Source organism: Herpailurus yagouaroundi, unplaced genomic scaffold (assembly GCF_014898765.1).
Source record: "Herpailurus yagouaroundi ecotype Mexico unplaced genomic scaffold, PumYag 100, whole genome shotgun sequence".
In the NCBI taxonomy this organism is placed as follows: Eukaryota; Metazoa; Chordata; class Mammalia; order Carnivora; family Felidae; genus Herpailurus; species Herpailurus yagouaroundi.
The window spans coordinates 14,797,217-14,812,269 of NW_024412391.1; the positions used below are offsets into that span (position 1 = coordinate 14,797,217).

Below are 15,053 nucleotides of genomic sequence, written 5' to 3' on the forward strand. Positions count from 1 at the left end.
TTTTTTTTTTTTTTTTTTTTTTTTTGTTGTTGTCAGCACAGCCCCAGAGAAGAGGAAAAGGCTAGGAAGGCCCCCTCCCACCAAAGTATGGTATCATTTAAGTCCGTCCATATTCCTCCACTTCGGTGCCCATCCTAGAAAGGAAGGCAGAACGACAGGAATAAATGTGAGAGAGCAAGTGTCCCAAGAATCTTAGGTTAAGTTATTAACTAACATTATTCTAACATTATTCTAACTAATGGATGGATGGCCTCAGCTCTGAGGAAATGACAAGGACAGAGAGAGCAATGGACTGCTAGATCAATAAGAACCCTTGAACAGAGCATCGGGGGAGTAAGCATATGGTTTTTCCTTGTCCTGGGTTCCTGAGTACCCAGGGCTTCCTTCTGAGCAGTAGCCCTCAGAGATACAATAAGGATATATGCTTTTTACACATTAACAACAATAGTCAAATTCAGAAGAAACAGGTTAACACTGCTCAAAACACTGCATAGATTATGTGGATTTTATATGACATTTTAAAATATTTATTTTGAGAAAAAGAGAGAGAGTGTGTTAGCAGGAGAGGGGCAGAGAGAGAGAGGGAGAGAGAGAATCTCAAGCAGGCTCCACGCTGTCAGCACAGAGTCCAATGAGGAGGCTCAATCCCACGAACCGTGAGATCATGACCAGAGCTGAAAGCAAGAGTCGGACACTTAACTGAGCCACCCAGGTACTCTAACGTGACATTTTTACACCCGAGCCATATTCTTCCTCTTCGTGACATTTTGTTGGCAGCGGTGTCTCACAGACTCTTCACTAGACCATTCCCCAAGATGGAGCTAAGGAGACACATAGAATTTACCCTCTTTAGTGGTAAATTCATTTACCTGTAGGTTTTCTTATCACATCATTTCTTAAAGGCCAGAGCAACCATGCATGGATACGCACAGGACAGTGTGAAGAGGGTACAGACTTCTTTCTAATCAGACAGCACATGCTTCCTTCAGGATTTGCACCCAGTATCCCTTTTGGCCCCCAGACCAATGTCTAGAGACAAGGTACAACACAGCCCTTCCAGTAAAGCGTTGGTTGACTTAAGAAAGGAACTATATCTCACAAGAGCCGCAAGATGTCACAGAAGGATGGTCTGTTTAATGTTCGGCTGAGACCCGGCCTGAAGATGTTACCTGCAAGGATGGTGTATCATCCCACCCTTCAGGGCACAACATATGCCTCATCGCTATGTGGGGCTCTGAGGCGCTATGGGGTGCTGTGGGGGCTACGGCCCTCAACAGGTACAATTCCTGACAGCTTTTGCCAGCGTTCTTATCGCTTTTAAGCAGAAACAGATTTTTGGAGTTTCTTCCTCTGCCATTTTAGAAGTCAACATTTTCTTCATCCTCTCCCCTGCTTTGTTCCATCGAGATAACTTGAGGTTTCTGCTAATGCGTTTCCTTCGGAGAGAATTTACGTTTGCCTCTGGCAGGAGACACGGGGCACCATCAATCCCCGATCGTATCAATGCCAACAGGGATTGAGGTGACTCGAAGCTGGCTTCAGTCCCTGCCAGGACAGACTATTCTCGCTTCATGTTATTCCAGTGATGTGACCACTCATGGTCTTAACCCAGCTCGTGGGGTTTTATCAGAGCCTCCCACCCCTGACAGGCTCCTAATTCCCTAAGTCTGCCAAAAGTTCTGCTCAGCATCTTGGCCCCTCAGCCATGTCAAATGGACTTTGCCAGACATTCTTAGGAGAAAGGAGAAAACTGGCCAGAAGATCCAGGCTCACCTTACTGGGCTTCTCTCTTCTCAAAGAACTCGGCCCGAGAAATCTTCAGTGCCTTGTGATTTCTCAGATTCTTACAGATTTCTAAAGATCTAGTTTGCCTAGCTTTTCTAGTAATTCTCAACAGGAGAATGGGGCTGAACTGCCAATCCAACAACTAGGGGAAACAGCACAGTGTTGGCTGTCATTGCTTCAGGAAGTGTATAAAGCAGGAGAGATGACAGGAAGGGTGCACCTCCCAGCTGAGTCAGATACGTTAAGTGACACTTCTCAGATGGTCCACACACAGTCCTGCCTCTATCCCATCAGCCAGAAGTTAGTCACGGGCTGCATCTGGCTTCAACGGGAGGGCTGAAAATATAGGCCATTCACATCACTTATATTGCCACCCTAAACGAAATCTGGGTTTTGTTATAATGGGAAAAAAAAAAAACAAAGAATGGGTTTTGGGTGAGCAACATGGTCTCTGCCACATTCCTCATCCATAAAATGGGAATAATATTTATACCTAACTTATAAAATTGATTAAAGGATATATATAAAATGCAGGTAAACGTCTTCACACAGAGCCTGGTAAATGGTGAACAGTGAGTAAGTGTTAGCAACAGTACTATTTATATAGTATAGTAGCTTGAATACAAGTATAGATTATCTCATGATAAACACGGAAAGGAACAATCCTTCAAACTTCCTTTCTCTATTTTCCCACAGTCACCTGAAGCCAATTATAAACTCAGTCAGACAAACTTAGGGATAAAAATCCCCGTTACCGGGGCGCCTGGGTGGCGCAGTCAGTTGAGCGTCCGACTTCAGCCAGGTCACGATCTCGCGGTCCGTGAGTTCGAGCCCCACGTCGGGCTCTGGGCTGATGGCTCAGAGCCTGGAGCCTGTTTCCGATTCTGTGTCTCCCTCTCTCTCTGCCCCTCCCCCGTTCATGCTCTGTCTCTCTCTGTCCCAAAAATAAATAAAAACGTTGAAAAAAAAATTAAAAAAAAAAAATCCCCGTTACCATTGCTTTGTTTCAAATTGTTGAGAACTTGCTTGGTTTCTAACCGCCGATTATACATTTAGCCCATATTAGGTATTAAAAGGCATGTTAAGTTTCCCTTATAATTACACTCCGAACTTTCTCAGACTGTCAACATTTTTATACAGTTTCATCCTTTTCAATCTAACAAATATTTAAACAAATGTAGGGTTTTTTTGGTACCTTCATAAGACCAGTAGTTCAGGACAAAATCTTTTGTCACAGGAAGGTCCTGATTTTTGGCTGCTCACCACACTCCTTAATAATTTCTGTATGATATTTGGAGATATTCTGAAAGTTCTCTGCTCTTATTTCTACTTCCTATGAAAACCACACTCAGAGTGTCTTACACATATGGTAATGAGTAAATTATAGGGATCACAGAATTTTCACTCCAACAACCACAACAAAACAACAATACAAACTCTCACTTCCACCTTGTTCCAGGGATTGGATACGAGTGAGTGAGTGTGTATGTGTGTATCAGTGTGTGTGTGTGTGTGTGTGTGTGTGTGTGTGTGTGTGTGTATCTATGTACTGGAACCCCAGCATGGCAACAGTATCACTGTTGGTGATTATAAGAAGGAGAAAAATTACCGGAGTGACACAAATTACTAATTACTTTATTATGCAGTGAGAAGAATAAGAAGCTGTAAGTTGTTTCAGCAAATTCTATTTTTAAGCAAATAATTGTTGGGTTTCCAATGCTCTAAATTAAGTAATTCTCCTCAAGACCTTCCTTAAGTCTCCCTCTTTGAACTCCAATGGCTGGCAGAGAATTGCAGCTGGCTCTGGGATGGGCTTTGGATTTCATTTGTAATTATTTTTCTTTCCAAACATGCTATCCTCAAAATGAGATATATTCAGAGGCATTTTTCTTCCCCGGCAATTAGGAGTGGTCTTACTGAGTCATTCCCAGCTTTCCCTCTCATTCAATAGGAGGTGGCATTGAATAATATAAAGATATTTGAAAAAAAAAAAAAAAACTTGGAACCAAGGTTAAGACGAGGCACTGCCACCTTCCTGATTTTGTGACCTTGGCCATTGCCCATAACCTTCACCCATATTGAAAAAGTGAGATAGCATATTAGCACTTTTTAAACTGAGATAAATTATACATACTCTATGTTGTTATTAAGATGGCCAAGAATGGGAATAGCAAGATAGCAGCATAATCAGAATTATGACAGTAGCTCTCATTTTTCTGGACACTTTGAGGATTTATCATGTGCTTCGCATGGGTCTAAGTGCTTTATAAGCATTAACTTATCCAACCCTCTGACATAGGCACTAGTGTGCCCACATTTTACTCATCAGCTAAAGACAGCGTGAGTAATTTGCCCAACATCACAGAGCTAGGGAGTGGCAGAGCCGAGTTCAAACCCAGACACCTGGATCTAGAGTCCACACCACTGCCTGTCTGGGCTGTAAGTGACAACTGGCCCACAGGCCTGAACACACTGGCCCAGTTCGCTAGCCCTATGCTTTTCAACTACAGGGTCAGGCATCCCCTTGGGGCATCACAAAGATGTTCTTACTCAGTGACAGTTACAAGAATGGCCAGTTTTCACTAGGAGTAACCAAGATGGTGAGAGAGCAGGAGGGACTTGTGTGAATAAACTGTTGGGGTGCAGGACAGAAATAGGTATTGGGTTGGCAAGTATATACGGGAGCCCAGGACTGCTCACTACCCCCAATCCACCATCAGCCCTGGAAGAGGGATGGTCTTCAGAACAATTTATGTCTCATTCTTAGATCCTTTTTTCTGGTCACCAACAGAATCTGAGAGGATGGATGGGTCTGTAAGAGTTGATCAGGGTGGGCAGGCAAAGAAAAGACAGTCTACTGAGAGGCCCACGCCACCATCCTTGTAAGAACAGGCATGTCGGTGGGCAGCTTTGGAGACAGCCTGTGTGAAATAAGATGACTTCAGGGGACAGCAGTGGACAGAGCAAGAGGCTGAGACAACCTGTGTCCCTGCCGGAGTCCTGTCTCTGTCATATCTACAGGATTCCCTTAACAAGAGGTGGTAGAGAGCACAGAGAACCCCTAACAAGAGGGGTTGCATGTGTACATGGGGTTGTGGAAGGCTCTGTGGAAAGCACAAAGGGGAGAGCCTCAGTCATGGGCAGAAGGCCTGGGTTGGTGTCTGTGGATGGCCTTGGTTATGTCGGGTGCATCACTGAACTACAAACTAGAGATAACAATCCCCAGACTGGCTCGCCAGGCACAGTGGCCATGAGCAACCACCATGACAACGTACTTTGTAAACAGCATCAGAGAGCCCCAGCGAAGACGCCAACCACGAGAGAGGCACTGGGCCCCAGTGGCTGGACCCTGGCACACAGCATTTCTGCCAGGTCAGACTTCAAGTTAGCTAGCAACGTTTAAGCTTGAAAAGACAATAAAGGAGGACCACATAAGCAAAGCATGGTATGCGCAGAAGATCACCTTGCCTGGACTCCAAAGTCAAAGGAGCTGAAACACATAATGGAGTCTCTGCAGCCTCTGGCAATTTGATCTCATTCAAGGACAACATTAAATAGAAGAGGTGTTCCCGGGCCCCAGGCAGTTCAGAATCTTGGCCAGATTGGCAAATATTTCAGCAGGAAGCTAAGCAAAATTGATGCCAACTTCAATGAATCTCCTTTGTGGCTCTGCAGGGGTCCATGTTTGCTCTGCAATATTTCCCATTACTATGCATAGAAAAGAGAATGTTCCAGTGCCTCATCAGTGCAGGCTTAAGTCAGCAAGCACCTGCAAGGGAGGTGGACAGAAAGAGGTGCTCTGAGGCATGGTAAGGTAGGTGAAGCTAGTGAACCCTGGCAGAGCTGTGGGAGCATCCCCAGCCTTGCAGGGCATCAGGAGCCTGTGTTGCTGCAGGAATGTGGGTGCCCTCAGCAGAGCAAGGTGGGTGCCCTCAGACCGCCAAGATCTATGAGAACACAGCAAAGGAGCTTCCCCTCTCTGAGCCTTCATTGCCTTGTGTGTGAAATTAATATAATAAACCTAGTCCTGACCCTAACCCAGATTCCAGCCTGATTCCTCTGGGCTGGATAAGGATCAGATATCCGGGTTACACGGTCGTTCAGTGGGGTGATGCGTGTGCTACAGCCTAGATCGTAGGATATGCTCAGTCCTCCTTGGTACCTGTGTCTGCCTCTGCCCAGACTAACCAGTTCTACCAGAGACAGTTTCCAACCAGTAACTGACAGGCTGAGTCTAAGGAGGTCGAGACACCCTGGAGGGAGGCGGGCGTCCTTCAACCCTAGCTTCTTTGGAGGGTCTCAACCTCAAGGGAGTGTTGCAGGTGGGTTGGCATGTAGGCAACTGAGCCCAGGAATCCCTGAGCATCTTTCTCTGTGCCTGACTCCCTTAGTCTCAGGAATGAGGCCCGAAGGACAAATGAAGAAGGACACGGAGGGTAAGGATTAGGTGTGCTCTGGGAGCAATAGAGATTAGCGTCAAGCCTATGGGGGCTGAGATCTCAAGGGCCTCTCAGCAGAGTCTGCCCTGAGGCCCTAAGTGTGCACACATCCCCAGCTGGGGGTAGTGGCGGGGAGTTAGTGGGCAAGCACCCAAGGGCAGGGAAGGGAGACAGCATTTCAAGGATCCTCCCCACCACATCTCAGACCACCTCCTATTCCCACAGCACTGTGTACACTGTTTAGAAGGTAGCCCCTTCAAGAAAACTGGCAAATCAATGGGAGTGGGGAGCCCAGAGAGTGCGGGGTGGGGTGGGGTGGGGGGCAGAGCTCTAGAGCTTATATGCATAACACAATGATTTCCTTAAATGACAGAGCACAGGTGAAAGAGGTCATCAGGTGGATGTGTGATGTGTGTTTATGTGATGTCTGTTCTCGGCCATAGGGTGTTTGGGGACGGGCACAAGCATCTACAATCCCAGCACAGTTCCCAGCACATGGGAACTGGAGCATAGTAGGTGGCAACAGGAAATGTTTTGCTTGGGTTTTTTTTAATGTTTATTTATTTATGGAGAGAGAGAGAAAGAGAGGGAGGGAGGGAAAGAAAATGTGCATGGGGGAGAGGCAGAGGGAGAGGGGGAGAGAGAAACCCAAGCAGGCTCCACGCTGTCAGTGCAGAGTCCAACGCGGGGCTCGAACCCATGAACTGCAAGACCATGACTGGAGCAGAAATCAAGTGTTGGATGCTTGACCAACTGAGCCTCCCAGGTGTCCCCAGAAAACGTTCTGAAAGAATGAGTGAACATGGAAGCAGCTTCTCCAGCCCATGTATGGGTTGGGTCCAGTCAACACCCACATGGAAGAGGCCTGAAGCGGAGCAAATGTGGGGGAGGTCAGCCCTTCTCGCCTCTTCCCCTCCTCCTAGACTCTTCTCCTTAGCACTTGTCAGCGCTCACCGGCCTAAAACACAACTTCATCCTGTTTCTCCCTGCTGGAGAACCTTCCATGGCTCGCTATTTCTCATGACATCAAAATCCCGTTCTGGCTTTTAGGCCTTTGCACTCTCCCACCCCGTGGCGCCATCCCACTGGCCACTCATCTCAGCCAGCCCTCCCCCTGGCCACCATCACTCCTGTGCCTCCCCCATCACCTCGGACCCAATCCAAACTGTCTCCAAGAACTCTGCTTGTCTGATGGCTCCAGCTGCCGGGAACCGGCCTCGCCTGAAAAACCTCCAGGTGTCTGCGCCACACGAGGGGCAGGTTGCGGGCCCTGTTCTCTGAGTCAGTCCCACCTCAGAGACTAGATTCCCAGAGAAAGGGAAAACTTATCACACATTTTCTGTATCCCTCCCCACAGTATTCAGTCTGCAAATGACTGACAATAATGTCTAAGATTGCAACATAATCCATTAAGTTCAATGTAAGCACCTACTGGTCTCCAGGTTCTGGGGATTTGCAGACGGGCTCCCTGGGGAAGGACAAAGGACACCAACAGCCAATTCTGACACAGTGGTCAGGGCTCAGGTGGAGGTGTGCACGAACATGAGGCACCAGCCCACACAACAGAGCTGAAAGAGGCTGCTGTCCCTAAGTAGGTGAAGGGCAGAGGGACTGAGCGGGAGTTACAGGGCAGGATGTCTGTCTACACGCAGAGGTCACTGCTCATATAAAGGATGGGAATGGGGTCAGAGACTGCAAAGGGAGCAGGTGGTCAGCTGATGAAGTAGTCAGGAGCCTCATGGGTCCCACCTCAGGGTTCTGAAGCTTGCGGGATATTAATAAGGGAAATGAACCCACTGGCGGATGCTTGACTTACCCACCCCTTTAATGGGAATATACCATCTCTTAGGGTTAGCAGAGTAAGTAACGGACTTGTGGAAGAATATTCAGGAAAGTGTCTCGGAGCATTATGTGCTCAAAGAAAGGATTTCCCCTCTCTACTTAAGACTGACTTTTGGGGTGCATGGGTGGCTCAGTCAGTTAAGCATCTGACTTCAGCTCAGGTCATGATCTCATGGTTGGTGAGTTCGAGCCCCATGTCAGGCTCTGTGCTGACAGCTCAGAGCCTGGAGCCTGCTTCGGATTCTGTGTCTCCCTCTCTCTCGGCCCCTCCCCTCCTCCTCAAAAAATAAACATTAAAAAAATTTTTTTTTTAAAGACTAACTTTTAATCTCAAGAAACAAGCTTTATGAAAGACAATTCGTTTTTACAGATTACTAAGAATACTAAGACTAAATACTAAGAGTGGCCCCTACCAGAGTGGGAAATGGCCACCTGCCCTTTCATGGAACCTCTGGACCCCCTCACCACACACACCCCCATCTCACCCCCCATCTCACCCTCCCTCCCAAACCCACCTCAAAACTCCTCTTTCTTGGTCCCACTCGGCCATGCCCTAGGTGCCCACAGATCTCACCCCCCAAAAACCTGTGGGCAAGTTGCTTATGTCTCCAGGCCTTTATGACCTCATTTGTGACAGAGTGATGCATGATCATCAGAATTATGTGATGAGTAAGCCATATACAGCACCTGCCACACTCAGGGCATAGAAGTCTCAATCATTACTGGTTCCTTTGTCCTCCCCCACTCAGATCACAGCCCTAAAGTTCAGTTTATCTGGGGTGTGTATTCAACGTTTGTTCAGTGCAGGGTCCTCAGAGAAACTGCCCAGCTAAGCAGATGTTCAAGTAAACTGAGACGTCTGCTTAGGGACTATCATGCCTAAGAATCCACTTAAATACATATCTCCAGAAAAGAGGGAACATTTCTGGAACGTTTTGCACATCTCCAAAAGTGTCAAGGACTTTTTGGACATTTTTTTGGCTAATCCTCCTAAGAATTGTGAACGTGGTTTTTAATCCCATCTAACAGATGAGGGAACTGAGGTTTACAGAGGTCAAGTGTAGCTCATTTTAGTAACTACTTGCAGCCAGGTTCATTTAGAATAAAGAGAGAGAGTACACACACGTGTATATGTGTATACTGGGTCACAACTTCCTGTTTGTGTATATGTGTATACTTGGGTCACAAACAGGAAGTCACCACCACGCCTGTCCTATCACTGGCTGGTTGGAAGACTTTAATTATCTCCCCTCTCTGTGGATCTCAGAGTTATTTTTTGCTTGTGCATTTGTTCGTTTTTCAAACCAGCAAAATGGAGGTGGAAGTAAGTAGGGGAGGAGCTTGGAGCAAGGAGGGGCAACATCAGATAAATGAGCCCCCCACCAGCAACCACCTTACAGGGTTCTCTGCAAGACTTCCCCTAATTTTTACACAAATCACATTTTTCATTTCCAGAACCAGTTTCTCAAAAGCCATCAACCAAATCAGGCCCCGGGCTGTATTTCCCAGCTTTGCAGTCCACACCTTCATTTATAACCAATGCTGTCAAGCTCACCTGGTAGTTAGCTGGTCAGGACTCACTGCCTTCTCACCCCGAGGATGGTCATAAATGTCAGGAAAGGAAACAAAAAAGAGCACCGTGGCATGTTAGAGCCGGGAGGCACCTCAGGGACCATCTACAATCCCCTCATTTTACAGGCAAGGAGTCGGGGCCCCAGAGGAGTTGAGGGACTCACCACGGCTCCACCAGCAAAAACCGTGCCCAAACACAGGCTCCTAGGCATTTGAAGACTAACCGCGGATCATGATTTCACAGAAACTAGCCAGACCAATAGGCAGTGGGAATTGAAGGTAGTAGGCTACAGGCATGGGGGCTGTCAGGAAAGAAATGCTCAAGGTGATCAAGGTATTTCTTCCTGAAATACACATGTTGTGAAGCAGGCCGTTGAAGGGTGTAACAAACAAGGGAAAGAACTTGCCGAAGACTCTGAAACAGAAATATGTATCAAAGGCTACAGCACAGACCTTCATTTGTAGCTAGTCGTCTCTGCCAATATCTAATCTCCACTTCCTCAGAAATAGATTTCCTGATATTTTTCCACGGGGCACATGAACACCCACAAGAAAAACTACATTTCCCAGGCTCCCTTGTAGGCAGTTATGGCCAAGTGACTAAGTTTTGGCCAATGAGAGATAAGACGGAAGTGCTGTGTACAACTTCCAGGAAGTGTCTGTCAGGGAATGACCGTGCCTTTCTCTCTTCTCTTTCGGCCGTCTTCTAGGGCAGACGTGATGCTTGCTGGATCCTGAGCAGACGTCCTGGACCATGAGTGGCATGAGCAACCAGTTTTGGACTGCCTATCTGCATGGTACGTGCTGGATAGCTAGTTTGTACAACCATACCCTAAACACCCCTGCTAATAACTATCTTGAGAAGGTAGGGATCCCGTCCTCCCTTATATTCCCATCAAGCATAATGTGCAGAAAAATGTGTCGTTCAGCATTCAAGGTCAGGAGCTCTGGATATGGCCAACCCACAGCATCTCCCTTGTAACGAAGAATGTCAAGTTGGCATGCCTTGATCTCCTTGGAACGCTGGCCGTGCACAGAGGGGAGGGCTAAGGTGCTAAGCTACAAAAGCTTGCTGCATGTAGACCCCAGCAGTGGATGCTTTATCCAGTCAGCCACTCCTGGACTCCCCGCACAAAAGTTGCCCCAATAAACCTGTATCTTGATTCCTGTCTCTGGACCTTTTCTTTGGTTTCACTAGACCATCACCCACCCTCAGCTTAGAGTCCACTGTGGTCGGCTACAACTATCCTCAACTTCCTTACATCAGAACTTCTAACTTGGTTAAGTCACTTATATTTGTCTCTTTGTTTTCTCCCCAATTGAATCTAATTCTAACTAAAACAGAAGTGGAAGAGGAATAAATTCAAAAGGCCCCAATAAAATCCAGAGATCTAGAAAAAGGAAGCTGGCCCTGTAGAGAGTTAAAGTGAATTGAGAATTCTGGTGCGGACATTCTGGTGGACCTAGAGAATGTTCTAGATAGACCAGTGCTTCTCAAATTTGTGCATCAGAATCACTTGGAGAGCTTCTTAAACCACAGACTGCTGGGCCCCACTCCCAGTTTCTGATTCCATTTTTTCGGGAGATAGAGTCTGAAACTTGCATGTCTAATGAGTTACTAGGATGCTGATGTTGCTGGTTCAGTGGACCACACTTTGAGAACCATTGTTCTAGACTTTTCAAAAACACAAACCCAAATTCAGTTTGGGTGGGTCTCAGCTTTGCATCTCGAACATGGAAGCGTAATGATTTTCAGCTGCTCTCAAATATCTAGGAATGTGGGGAGCCAGGAGAGGGTCTGAGCAACAGCTTGGCCAAGCTGAGCATCCAGCAAAGAGATTTGTGATGCAAATGATTTACTGGTGTTCAGCTGGGAGCAGAAGGGATTTCAATATGGTGAGCCAAATCGAATTCATTACCTGACAATTAGCTCTAAATTAATGCAAGACTGTGCCGCCCAAATGTGCTCTAAGGAAGTTGGTCCCTGACAGCCTGAGATGGGCAGGAAGAGACATCGATCTTAGCTGGATGCAGAGATGGCATTTTCCCAGGATGCCAGCATACCTGAAGCTCAGAGAAGGGCCAGTGCCCACTTGGAGGCCCTCTCCAATCGCACTCCCTCCAGATTCAGTGCTGAGTGACCCAACTCAACCCCATCCAGAGTGGACCTGGTCTCCCAATGCCCTTGCACCTCCAGGTTTGTTCTTCAGAAGACTGCCTCGGGCTTGCTCAAGGGCTGGCTGTGGATTCCTCCGCAATGAGATGCTGCAGGATGAAGCTCATTAGGTTTTAGAGGAGCAAACTGTTAGCACTGTATGAGTATATTTGACTTCCTCAATGGAAGTTGCAAATCCCTGAAGGATGGGATTTATTTTCTTATTTCTTTAATTACCTCCCCATTCTTTCCCTCCCCTCCCGGTCCCTCTCTTCCTCTATCGCAGGGCCCCTGAAACGATGCATACAGGAATATAACCAGAGTAAATGATGGCCAATGGATCGGGCATCTTTAGGACTTCATTTATTTATTCATAAACATTATGTGCTAGGATACAGATCATGATGGCCTCTGACCACACAAAACTCATAGCCTAGTCCAAGAGACAGGCAAGTAAGCAGTTAAAAAACAGGAAGGTATGTCATACAGTCCTAAAGGCCTGCATATAAGGGAGTTAAGGCCCAGGGCACTCGGCAGACCACTCTGTTTGCCAACTGAAACATCCTACATAAGCATTCCAGCTCACGATATGGACCCTTCCCCTTCCTCCCAGTATAATCCTCAGCCCTGCCTACAGCTCCCACCCCCTACTTAGCATGCAAACAGGTCCCTGTCCAAGGGCATTCTCCTGAGTCCTACCATGACTCCAAATCAGGATCACTGACTCTACAAAGTCAAGGTGAGGAAGCAAGCAGAGACAGGAACACCACTAAGCTAGCTCTGCCCCTCCTCCCTGTAACTTGCCCAGCCTGAATGGCTGACCAAAGCCCCTCCCCACTGTTCTTCCCAGTGTTGCCTGGGACAAGTTCAGTAGCCTCACATTTGCATCCCTGCTAGACCTCATTGAAAGTATTTAACTGGTTTTGACGAACAGCCCCCATTTGTTTCTCCTCTGGTTTGAACTGCGTTGCACTGTCATTCAGAGGAAGGAGAAACAAGCCCATCTCCACCCTTGATCGTACTCTCTCCGAACAATAATTACCTTAGACAATTTGTGGACTGCATCTGGATTTTAAAAAACTAAGAGATACCAGATTGCATGTGTCTCGTTTTACAAAATCCCTTTCACTCCATTCCCTGTTTTCTTTCTTCTTCCTTTTTAAAAATGTTTTAACTAGAAAATGTGGTATATGCACAATGGAGTATTACTCAGCAATAAAAAGGAATGAAATCTTGCCATTTGCAACTAGGTGGATGGAACTGGAGGGTATTATGCTAAATTAAATTAGTCAGAGAAAGACAAATATCATATGATTTCACTCATATGAGGACTTTAAGAGACAAAACAGATGAACATGAGGGAAGGGAAACAAAAATAATATAAAAACAGGGAGGGGGACAAAGCATAAGAGACTCATAAATATGGAGAACAAACTGAGGGTTATTGGAGGGGTTGTGGGAGGGGGGATGGGCTAAATGGGTAAGGGGCATTAAGGAATCTACTCCTGAAATCATTGTAGCACTATATACTAATTGGGATGTAAATTTTAAAAAATAAAAAAAAAAACTTTTTTAACTTTATTAAGGAGTAACTGACAAATATATCTATTCAAAACATACAATGTGATGATTTGATATACATATGCATTGTGGAATGATTACCAAGGTCAAGATCATTATAACACATCCATCACCTCACAGTTAACGTGTGTGTGCACGTGTGTGGTGACAGCACTTAAGATCTACCCTCAGCAACTTTCAAGTCTACGACACCACGCTATTCACTATCACCACCACGCTCTACATTCACCCACAGAACTTCTACTTTGAACTGAAAGTTTGTACCCTTTGACCGACATCACCCATGTCCCCTCCCACCGGCCCTTGGCAATCACCATTCCATTCTCTGTTTCATAAAATTGGCTTTTTTTGTGTTTTAAAGATTCCACATATAGGCGGCATCATACAGGATTTGTCTTTCTCTCTCCGTGACCTTATTTGACTACCTGAATCCTTCTCGGAGTTCTGTTCATGTTCCAGAAGAGCAGTGGTCAGTCATTGAACCAAGGCCTCAACACTGGCCCAACTCTCTGCCAGGTGCTCTTTCCATAGACCACGCCCTCCTGCTCACCCACAGGAGACACAGCGCACACACAACATGGCGCATAGAACGTGCCCGTGGTTCTGCGTGTCAAGCCTCACCTTCCACCCACTCTGCCACCATGGTCATCACACCTGCTTGAACCCGTGCATCAAAATTGTTGTCACAGAGAATAAAAAACGTTGGGACAACATGATGTAGTCAGGACAACATCTGTATCAGGCAGTGTTCTCCAGAGAAAGAGAACCAATAGGAGAGGTGTGTGTGTGTGTGTGTGTGTGTGTGTGTGTGTGCGCGTGTGCGTGCACGTGTGCCTGTTTAAGGAACTGGCCTGTGTCATTGTGGGGCAAGTAAGCAGAAACATCAATAAAGCAAGCTGCAAACTCAGGCGGAATATGATGTTGCCATCTTGAGGCATAATTTCTTCTTCTGGGGGAAACCTGTTTTTACTCCTAATGTCTTCAACTGATTGCACGAGGCCCACCCACGTTATTGAGGGTAATCTATTTAGTTGAGTGCAGACAGTAAACGCATTTACAAAATGCCTTCGCAGCAACGCCCTGGTTAGTATTTTGTTGAATAACTGGGCACTACAGCCTCATCAAGGTGAGCCATATGACTCTCATGTGACCTACAATGCTGTCTCTGACATCTGGAAGGTCTGAGCTAGAAGAGTTTTGGGAAGACAAAAGTGCCTCTTCTCACCAGAAACCGAGATGGAATACAAAAGAAGAATCTCCCTTTCTGTGGCTCAAGGGGAAGGGGACTACTTCCGTCCCATCCTGTCAGGCAGGGAAGTCTGGATAAAACTCTCCTCTTGTGGCACCGCCACCATACCCTCCCTTGGCAGCTGCTTGCCTTGGGGCAGGTACAGAGAAGATGGGAAAAAAACACCTGCTGCAAATAGGCTCCCAGACCCCCAAATCTGCTCACTGTCTCATTTCCTTCAAATCCTGGAGCACCAGTGAGCTAGGGCTCCACACTTTCACTCCCCCTCCTGTAAAAATCCCACCCAGGATCGATTTTCTTGATTCACTTATTCCTCACATTTGACAAATAACACCTGCCCTGTTCTAGTGCTTTCCTCTGACTCTGTTTATTAAGAACATTCAAGATTTTTCTTCTCCCGTGATGGGTACTAAAGGCACAAAATTCAAAA

At 46.6% G+C, this 15,053-nt stretch overlaps 1 long non-coding RNA gene across 2 annotated transcripts in view; it reads left to right on the forward strand.

The window, feature by feature from the left end:
* The window catches only part of LOC121028065 (uncharacterized), a 24,403-nt gene extending 10,270 nt beyond the window's left edge, over nucleotides 1-14,133 (forward strand). Inside the window, exons 2-3 of one of the 2 annotated variants that reach the window (XR_005789046.1) lie at nucleotides 10,354-10,435; nucleotides 13,736-14,133. This is a non-coding gene — a long non-coding RNA (uncharacterized LOC121028065). Of the gene's footprint in view, nucleotides 1-10,353; nucleotides 10,802-13,735 lie in introns of those variants that run through there. The other variant, XR_005789045.1, reaches the window with a different exon arrangement.
* The last annotated feature ends 920 nt before the right edge of the window (nucleotides 14,134-15,053 follow it).